Here is a 10,880-nt window from a genome sequence, read left to right as displayed (position 1 = left end):
TCTCGCTACAGCCAGGTCTCCCGGAAGTGAAATCATGTACCCAGACCAGGTACTCCCCCCCAAAAGGTACCAAATGTGGCACCAGAAGGGGGGGGGGGAGCAGATAAGTGGAGCTTCCCCTTTTGGGTGGAGGTCCGCTTTAATTAGGTCCGTGCAAACAAGGCCTTGCTTATAACAGCTGTGCAAAAACCTTGGATCTGTGCAGCATAGGAGCGCTTTTGATAGTAAGGGGTCTATGCAGCCCTCAAAATTTGCACTCGCCTGCTCGCTTTTTGTGAGTAAATTCTGAGGGCTGGCGAGTGTGGGCTGCCTGGGAGCAGGGGGGGGGGGGCGAGCAAGGAGAGGAGCCGCCGCCGCAGCCTGGTTTTTCAAAGCTCGGGGAACATGACAGCTTCCAATTCAATAGCTGTGTTCCCCGCGGCGAGCCGCCATATACAGCCTCTCCCCTCCCCCTTGTCCGGGCACTTTGATAGACAGATCACCCATCCCAGGATTGAACGGGTGATCTGTCTATCGAAGTTTCCCGGACAAGGGGGAGGGGCTGTATATGGTGGCTCGCGGGGGGAAAACAACTATTGAATTGGAAGCTGTCATGTTCCCCACGCCTTGAACAACCAGGCTGCGGTGGTGGCGGCGGCTCCGGTTCTGGCTCCTCTCCTCCTCTCACTCAGCACAGGTAGGCTGCTATGGGGACACTGTCTGCTATGAGGACACTGGCTGCACTGGGGACACTGGCAGGGGTTGGGCGGGGCAACTGGTGGCGAGTACGCCTTGAGGCCTGTCTAGTAGCTCAGGACTTGAAATTTTGAGCCCTGTATGTATAAAATGCGGCACACATGTCCTCAGTTCCAATGAATCTTGCCATATTCTTCATTATAGAACTATCACATATGACCGTAAGCACCAACTAGTGGCCAAAATTCCTTTTTATCTTGATTGAGGTATTTAAAAACAAATACTACATTATGGCCACTAGATGGCGCTTTTTTTTTTTTTTTTTTTTTAATTTTTTTTTTTGTGTGTACTCGAGAGAGGAGCCGGACTGCAGGAGTTGGGAGTAGGCAGGCCTCCCCCAGAGGCAATCTGCCACCTTTCTCCATGCCCCGGGTGGCAATGGCGGGGGTGTGAGGGGGTCAGGATTGCGCTACGTACACAGTGGAGGGGTCAGGATTGCGCTATGTGCAGAGTATATGGGTCAGGATTGCGCTACGAACACAGTGGAGGGGTCAGGATTGCGCTACGTACAGAGTGCAGGGGTCAGGATTGCGCTACGTACAGAGTGCATGGGTCAGAATTGCGCTACGTACAGAGTGCAGGGGTCAGGATTGCGCTACGTACAGAGTGCAGGGGTCAGGATTGCGCTACGTACACAGTGAAGGGGTCAGGATTGCGCTACGTACACAGTGCAGGGGTTAGGATTGTGCCCAAAGTTTCCTCACATCACATGTTCTCTCTCCTACCTTCCCACCTGGCCCAGCTATAAATGGTACCATCCCTCTGTGGGCGGATCTCTGTGTTTAGTAACAGTACTTGGGTTTTGACATATGTATTTTAACATCACAGTGCTTAAAAAGCCTCAGGACGCAGCCCGCTGGAAGGGGGGAAAAAAACAGAGCTGAACAATCTCTGCCACTATGCTGGTCAGAGGTCAGCGTATGCAAAAAAGCCAGCGTCGCTGGACTGACTGGGGAGGGGAGAGAGAAGAGGCGGAGACAGAGCTGCGGTGGAGGCGGAGACAGGGCGGAGGTGGAGGGGGAGACAGCGTGGCATGTAAGATGGGACAAAGCTAAGGGTAGGGATGGAGAAAGGGCAGAGGCGGCGGAGAGGCGGAGACGGAGGGAGGCATTAACGGCTGAGGGTTGGAGACGGAGGCGGGGATGGAGGCATAGACAGTGTGGAGGGGGAGATGCTCCTTCTCATGGTGACTGACTGGCCATGCATGCGCTAAATGCCGCGCCGCTCGCAGGACTGAGGGGGGATGTTTCTTTCATTGCCTGGGATAACTCGGATAACAGGTTGCTCTGCGGGCCACATGACAAGGCCTGGAGGGCCGGATTCGGCCCGCGGGTCTTGTGTCTGCCACCCCTGGGTTAGGGCATCTAGATTGCTTCAACAACCTCTGGTCCTCAGGGAGTTAACGATTCTGCTTCACCCCGCAACATTATTCTTCTCAACTCCACCAGCCAATCCAGTTTTGTAGAATTTGGGTTATGAAAACAGGAAGAAGAAAGAAGATTGACATGTTTTAATTAGCAAATTTAATTACAAATTGTCACAATCATTTCCTGATTCCACCCAAGAGGACGTTTGACATTTCCATTCACCTGTGTCTACATCCTCCAGCCCAGTTCCTCCAGGAAGTTTACTCTGGAACGAGAGCAATTTTTAATTCTTTTAAACCGGGCTTGTTAAGTATGTTTAGCACTTACCTGTGCACCTTACAGGGTCATATAATATGGGGTTGATGTATAAAAGTTGGAGACATGACAAGCAGTTGTCTGTTGAGGACCTGAAGCCCCTTTATAAAACTTCAACTGATATTTCATATACATTATTTGCTTTAGACCAGCTTTACCGGCGCCGAATAGAGCCGAGCCGACCCGAGCTTCCCTCGGGAAGTCGTGACGCGCTGTGTGCGCCTTCATTTAGCATGTCAATCAATTGACATGACAATAGGAACGCCCACTCCCGCGGGATTCCCTACCCGGAAGCCGCGGTGAATTCCACGGGTAAACGATATCTACGGCAAAAAAATAATAAAGGTCAGTGTCATTTTATATGCAGCACGGTGCTGGATGAAGTATTAGAAATTTTTTATAGGGTGAACCTCCACTTTAACCTTTTTTACGCCAATGAACCCCTAAAATATTGGTCATAAATATAGTGCACTGCTAACTTCCTGTACTGAGTTTACAACGCTGCCTCTTCTGTGCGTAAATCCCAAGCAGTATTGTCAGCTGTGACAGACCCAACCAGGACAGGGGCTTCTGGAGAGGACTAGGGGCAAGCCTCCTAACCACTGACTATGGCCCATAGAGAGTGCAGATCATTCTATAATGATGGACAACCACTTAATGGATGCTAAGAGCGAGGCTTTGATCAATTCTAGGAATTAGGACAATAAGGCTTCCCTTCTGGAGTGGATGGAAAGATGCAATAATAATCTTGTACAGGGTACTACTGGTCAAAGGAAATATGGTGGCCCTCCTACAGACTGGGTTGGAGAGGCTCCTTCACTTGGGACAGTAATATTTATCAACCATAATCCTCAGGAGATCTATGAAGATAAATAAATTTCACTGTGTCAGACTGCTGGGACATTGTTTGTCTTCTAAAGACTTCTAAAGACTTGTCTAGTGGACAGACTACACAAGTTTGTGTCTCTCCCATTGTTAATTGGGTCACCTATTGTTTCCGTTTGTCTGCTAGTATTGTGTGCACTCCACCTTGTTAGTAAACTGGTGTGGGATGTTATATGTTTATGTTGATGAGCTTACGGGTTGATTATATCACTGTCAGCTATTAGTTGCTAGATGTGGATTAACATTGTGTGTATGTTGGCTGTCCCTTAGCTATGTTTATTATATCCCCGTGACCACGTCTAGAGCAGACGAAACGTTGGGAGGCGACGTGCTGACGTCACCGCGATTTGAGGATTTTCGTTCTGACACGCCGGCCGGCTTTTTTTTATCTTCGCTGACACTCTGTTACTGAACTGCGGATTTGCGACCCCTGGAAGGATCATCTTAACAGACAAGCTCTATTTCAACATACACCATCTAGGGATTTCTGCTTGACTAGGTCTGATGGGACCTTTCTTTTCGGTAAGGGTCAGCAAGTTGCATTTTCCATTTGGAGCCAGACTTCTTTCTCCTTTCGTTGTTACAACAGAGTGTTACACTCAAGTTTGATACACGTTTGGACTATTAACCAATTGTTTGTCACTAATTTGTTACACACATTTTTTGATATATATTGGACTTTCATGTAGCCTTCTCCTTGATTTATTTGGTTATTTGAAGGCCCTTCAATCTCTAGCGCTACTCCACTTTTTTGTTTATTATATTCCTGTTTACAGTTTGCATTGTTAGGGTAACATGATCAACCCCTCATCTGATTGTGTGGTATATAAATGATGTGTGATTTTTTAATAAAAAGTTCCAGTTTGCATATACAAGCTATAGTCGGCTAGTCTTGTATGCTCAGCTATAAAATCTAGTTCCTATTTCCAGACTGGAGGAAACTATATCTTGACGGAAGCACCCAAGCTCACATCAGCCCTGCCTGAGTTCTCCCTTCTGAACTGCAGAACACCTCTCCCTTATTTTATGGAGATAAGGAGAAGGATGACTGTTCTGTAGTTCAAATACGATAGGCGATACTGTGAAGCCAGCCTCCAATTGAGTTTCCAGGCTCTTCCTGAGATACCAGCCTTTTTGCTCGGTCGTCTCTGGGAAAGTCCTCCCATGGTTCCACCAATTGCTCAGCTTCTCCCCGCAGGCAAGACAGCACAGGACCACCCCTGGATCAGTAGGCCCCAGAATTCCTGGGCCAACTTTCAGTAACAAAGCCTCGGGCCAGCAGGCTCCGAGGCAGAAGAACTGCCACAACACACCTTAGGCCAGGAGGGCCATCAGGTCAGAGCGCATGCAAAAAGTAGTGTCTGTACCTTAAGTACCCTCTCCCAGAATGCCCAGCGATAGGAACACTCCCACTGGGTTGTCTCTGTGGAGAAAGCACTCAATACACCCAGCATGTTGGATTTCCAACCTGGACCCAAAATGACAGCGACACCCAAGGTCAAGTGGAGAAAATGCACAGCGCAGCTGAACTGACACAGAAACCAGCAATTAACATAATCATTCTGAGCTAACTACAGATCAGATAACACTAAATTTAAATATAGCGCCTACTCAATAGGAGAAGGGCGCTACAGTATTATATATTGGATGTGGTACCTTTCCACAAGAGCATGTTCTCTAGTAATACTAATACCAGTCAAGGAAAAAACAAGGGTTTTGGTTGACAGCTCACAGACATGAAGATGCTCCATACAGGTTTCTTCAGATGAAATAATAAAGGGAATAAACAGCATCACCAACCCAAATCTTAAGAGACCATAATGGCCCGGATTCAGAAAGGAGTTACGACGGCGTATCTCCAGATACGCCGTCGTAACTCCGAATGCGGGCCGTCGCATCTGGGCGCCCGATTCATAGAATCAGATACGCCTCAATGTTGCCTAGATACGAGCGGCGTAAGTCTCCTACGCCGTCGTATCTTAGGGTGCATATTTACGCTGGCCGCTAGGTGGCGCTTCCGTTGATTTCCGCGTCTAATATGCAAATGAGCTAGATACGCCGATTCACGAACGTACGTGCGCCCGGCGTATCAAGATACGTTGTTTACGTAAGGCGTCGGACCGGCGTAAAGTTACCCATCATAAAGCAGGGGTAAGTCATGTTAGGTATGGACGTCGGAAACGTACGAACAGCGTCGTATTTTACGTTGTTTGCGTAAGTCGTCCGTGAATGGGGCTGGGCGTAGGTTCCGTTCACGTCGTCTAAGTATTGAGCAGGCGTAATTTATTTTGAAAATTCAATGTGATACTGAGCATGCGCGCGTATGCGCCATTCGAAAAGAGCATAATTTACGTGGTGTCACGAAACATTTACATACAACACGCCCCCTACCAGCCTAGTTTGAATTAGGCGGGCTTACGCCGTGTCAGATACACTACGCCGCCGTAACTTAGAGCGCAAGTTGTTTCTGAATACGGGACCTGCCGCTCTAAGTTACGGCGGTGTAGTGTATCTGAGATACGCTACGCCCGCCTAAAGATAGGCAGATCTTTCTGAATCCGGGCCGAAGAGTTTATTTCATTATAAAAGTCAAAAGAACAACCCAACACATTTCGGGAGAGGGTCCTCTTCTTCAGGGATTAAAATTGCTGGTAAGAATCTGGATGGTCTCAACCCTAAAGGGTATCCAAAATCAAAAACAAAAATACAATATTTAGCAGCAAACCAGTCCTTAGATATGGTGGCTGCACTGGTGTTCCTTAAAAAAAAGTTTTTTTTCCTTTTTTTTCATCTGATGATCCGACCAGTAATTCATTCAGCTCTGGTCTCACTCGAAAATTCTGCTTAGGTTTGCCAAAGTTTCAGGATTTAATCAGCAAAAAGTGCATTTCAGAAAAGATCTAAAAATAAGGGAAGAGAATAGGCTGCACACCTATGATTTATTGGTGGTAATTCCAGTGAAATATACCATAATCTTAAGGGCGGGTTCACACGTATGCATGCGAAATAAAGTGTGTTGCGATGAGCAGACCATTCATTATTCATATTAACAGACCAAAACGGAAAAAAAAAATGCACATGAAGTTTTCATATAATTCAGTGCCCCACAACCCACAGTTTTTGTAGTGTAGTGCGTTGTGGTGCATTGGACACTACAGTACATGGGGTGCCATTAACAATGAAGGTCAAAGTATCACACGCCATTTGGCCAAACCAGTTGAGTGCTAAAACAAGTGCAGTGCACTGGTCTGAATGGACTCTAATACAATGTAGACACCCAGCCCTAAGCAGTAGTGTCTGTTCAAATGTATTATTTGCTAGGCTGAATTTAGACTGAGCTGGATTGATATTTCTACTTTTTGTGGGTCTCGCCTTGACTTATTGTTTGATTTTGGTTGTTGCTGTGGAGCGTCCCTGGCAATAGGGAGGTTGCACCAACCAGAGTTATGAATATTTATATTCCCGTGGCCAACCACTAAGAAGATTTAGGTAGATTCAGAAAGAGTTAGGCCGGCTTATCTACAGATAAGCCGACCTAACTCTGAGGCCCCGTACTCACGACCAAACATGTCTGCTGAAACTGGTCCGCAGACCAGTTTCAGCAGACATGTTTGGCCGTGTGTTGGCCCGAGCGGACCATTTTGGGACGGATCGGACAGGTTTCCAGCGGACAACTGTTTCCCGGACTTGTTTTAAAACAGTCCGCTGGAAACCTGTCCGCCCGGACATGTACGGTCGTCTGTACAGACCTACCGTACATGTCCTGCCGCCCGCATCCCTCGCATGCGTCGAATGACTTCGACGCATGCGTGGAAGCATTTTTAAGGCGGCCCGCCCACGTCGCCGCGTCATTGTCGCGGCGACACCGCGTCATCGACGCGGCGACACCGCGGACACGCCCCGCGTAATGTTTACGCGCGGGCTTCTGTTCGATGGTGTGTATAGCCATCGAACAGAAGTCCCCGGGCAGTCCCCGGCCAGACATGTCCGATGGAAACGGTCTGCAGACCGTTTTCATCGGACATGTCCTGCCGTGAGTACAAGGCCTGAATCTGCACCGACCTATGTTTAAGTGCATTCTCTAACAGAGATACACTTAAACATATCTAAGATACGACGGCTTGCGCCGTCCTATCTTAGATTGCAATGTTTCTGATGTCCGCTAGGTGACGCTTCCATTGCGTCCGGCGTAGATTTTGTAAATGAGCTTGTACGCCGTTTCACGAACGTACGCGCGGCCGCCGCAGTCGAATTACGTCGTTTCCGTAAGGCCTTAGGCGGCCTAAAGTTATTCCACCTATGAAGTGGAATAACAATGATAACAATGTTAAAGTATGGCGTACGCCGTTCCCGCCGCGAGGTTCGAATTTTTTACATCGTTTGCGTAAGTCGTCCGCGAATCGGGAGTTACGTCGTTTACGTCCACGTCTAAATCAATAGGCCCGTACGGCGTACTTAGCCGCAATGCGCACTGGGAAATGTAGCCGCCCGGCGCATGCGCAGTAGCAAAAAACGTCAAAAAACGTCATTTCCATACAACACGCCCCCCTCCAACCAATTTGAATTAGGCGCCCTTACGCCCGCTCGTTTTAGGCTACGCCGCCGTATATTAGCAGGTAAGTAGATTGAGAATCACTACTAGCCTAGCTAATTTACGGCGGTGTAGCCTAAACAGGCTAGGCTACGCCGCCCTAAAGTTAATCCATTGTACCTGAATCTACCTAAAAATTTTCAGTGGTGCAAGCTGGGAGGTAATAATATACGGTACATATTCAGGAGTGAGCATTGGAAGTCTATCTTCCCCTGGACCTCCTGCCTTAGGATATAGATGGCTGACTGATCTTGCTAGGCCTCCTGCCTGAGAAGGGTGATCTTGTGTCTGGGTAGAGGCCTAAGATTGAGGCCTAATATGCTGAACAAAAGTAATGAAGCACCATGGAGGAACACCTATCTGAATGGATATACTGGGAAGCTTGATAAAACTTGGTCCTTGGCTGAAGTTTGATGGCCTCTCTCTCTAGAAATCAGTAGCTGGAGCAACTATCATCTTACGATCAGCAGTTCATTTCACAGAATGTTGGGTTGGCTTAAACATAATAGTTAGAAGAGGTGTCCACATACCGGCTATATAGGGTAATTTACTAAATGTCCGCTTTTTGTGAAGACTGTACCTTTTTTTTTGTCCAGAGTCTGCCAAAACCATGGGCGTGTTGTGCCCTAATTCCTTATCAGAGGAGTGTTGAGTGATAGTCAACTCCAGTTCTTGCATCATATAGTGACCTATCTGTATACATTGCCGAGAACTAGACCCTGGGCCAGATTCAGAAAGATGCGCGTATCATTAGGCGGGCGTAGCGCATCTCATATGCGCTACGCCGCCGTAACTTAGTCAGGCGAGTAGTGTATTCAGAAAGAAGTTGCGCCCGAAGTTACGGTGGCGTAGCGTATATGGGCCGGCGTAAGCACGCCTAATTCAAAGTAGGCTGGTAGGGGGCGTGTTGTATGCTAATGAATCGTGACCCCACGTAAATGATGCACCTAACGAACGGCGCATGCCCGCGCATGCTCAGTATCACGTCAAATTTTCTCCGTAAATTACGCCGGCTTAATGTTTAGTCGACGTGAACGTAACCTACGCCCATCCCTATTCACGGAAGACTTACGCAAACAACGTAAAATACGATGCTGTTCCGACGTTTCCGACGTCCATACCTAACATGGCTTACCCCTGCTTTATGGATATAGATAGATGCGCCGGACAGAACTACGTTTGTGAATCGCATATCTAGGTCATTTGCATATTCAATGCGGAAATCAACGGATGCGCCACCTAGCGGCCAGCATAAATATGCACCCCAAGATACAACGGCGTAGGAGACTTACGCCGCTTGTATCTTGACAACCGTGAGGCGTATCTGATTCTATGAAGCGCGAAGATACGACGGCGCAAATTCGGACTTACGACGGCGTACGTGGAGATACGCTGTCGTAAGTCCTTTGTGAATCTGGGCCCCTGAGTTGAAATGCTGGCCCACCCCGCTTCTAAGGTACCTTACATACTTTGGGGGTTCTACAATAATAACAGTAATTTGCTTTCAAAGTCTCTCTAAAGTTTTAAAAGTGTAGGTAAACTGCCTACAAGGAAAAACAAAGGATGGACATACCTTTTACGATAAGCTCTCACTATGAAAAACCGCCTATATGAAGTTTCCTATGATTCATTGACCTGTAGCGCTACCCCGTAGAAGCTGCTTAAGATTTGTTTGGTTCTGCACGCTGCCGCTCAACCCCAAGAACTGTCTCAACCCCTCTGGCACACCTGCTTAAAGCGGTAGTTCACCCCCCCCGACACATTTTACCATCGAGACAGGCATTGTAGCGCGAGCTACAGTATGCCTGTCCCGATTTTTTTAACCCCGTACTCACCTTGTACTCGGACATCGTAGATTTCGGCTCCCGCGGGGAATGGGCGTGCCTATGGAGAGGGAGGATGATTGACGGCCGGCCCTGGCACGTCACTCTCCCCGAAGACAGCCGGAGTAGGTCTCGGCTCTTCACGGCGCCTGCGCACAGGCTATGCGGACGCGTCGTGAAGACCAAGCCTATTTCGGCTATTTCCGGAGAAGCGTGACGCGCCAGAGCCGGCCGTCAATCATCCTCCGTCTCCATAGGCACGCCCATTCCCCGGTATCTTCGATGGACGACTACAAGGTGAGTACGGGGGTAAAAAATGCGGGACAGGCATACTGTAGCTCGCGCTACAATGCCTGATTTTAAGGTAAAAGAAAAAAAATATTATTTTTTTTGGTCGATAGGGTGAACCCCCGCTTTAATAATGTTAGTGTAGAACCCAGCAAGGTTTAGTGGCGAAATAAGAGAAGAAGGGTTCGTTAAGAGATGGAAAGATTGGTTAATGTACAGGCAATCACTGAGAAATGCCGAAAGGATGGTAGAGGGAAGGGTAGAGGAGAGAGTCTGAGAGGGCCGGAACAAAAGACTGGTACTTGGAGAGATTCGGGGTAACAGGGCGGGGGTGTTTTTTTTGGAAGTGCCGGTAATCAGCTCTCCTCGCCTCACACTGACAGAGTGTGAGGATAGAAGAGCCGATCAGCAGCATCTTGTTACAGGGGAGACCTGTACAGGTAATCAGGGCACTGATCACCAGTGCCCTGATTATCAGTGCAGCCCCAACAGTGCCCAGCAGTGATGCCAGCCAGTCACCATCTGTGATGCCAATCTGTGTCCATCAGGGACACTAATCTGTGCCCATCAGTGATGCCAATTTATGCCCAGTAGTGATGCCAATCTATGCCCATCAGTGTCCAGTCAATGTTGCCTTTCAATGCCTGCTCATCAGTTGCGCCCATCAGCGTCGCCCATTCATGCCACCTATCCGTGCTGCCTATCAGTGCCCATCAGTGCCACCTATCAATGCCCATCAGTGCTGCCTATCAGTGCCCATCAGTGTCACCTATCCGTGCTGCCTATCAATTCCCATCAGTGCTGCATATCAGTGCCACCCATCAGTGGGGCATATTAATGCCTTCTCATCAGTGCCACCTAATCAGTGTCCATAAG

This window comes from Rana temporaria, chromosome 10, assembly GCF_905171775.1.
Source record: "Rana temporaria chromosome 10, aRanTem1.1, whole genome shotgun sequence".
Lineage (NCBI taxonomy): Eukaryota > Metazoa > Chordata > Amphibia > Anura > Ranidae > Rana > Rana temporaria.
This window is presented reverse-complemented; position numbering follows the sequence as displayed.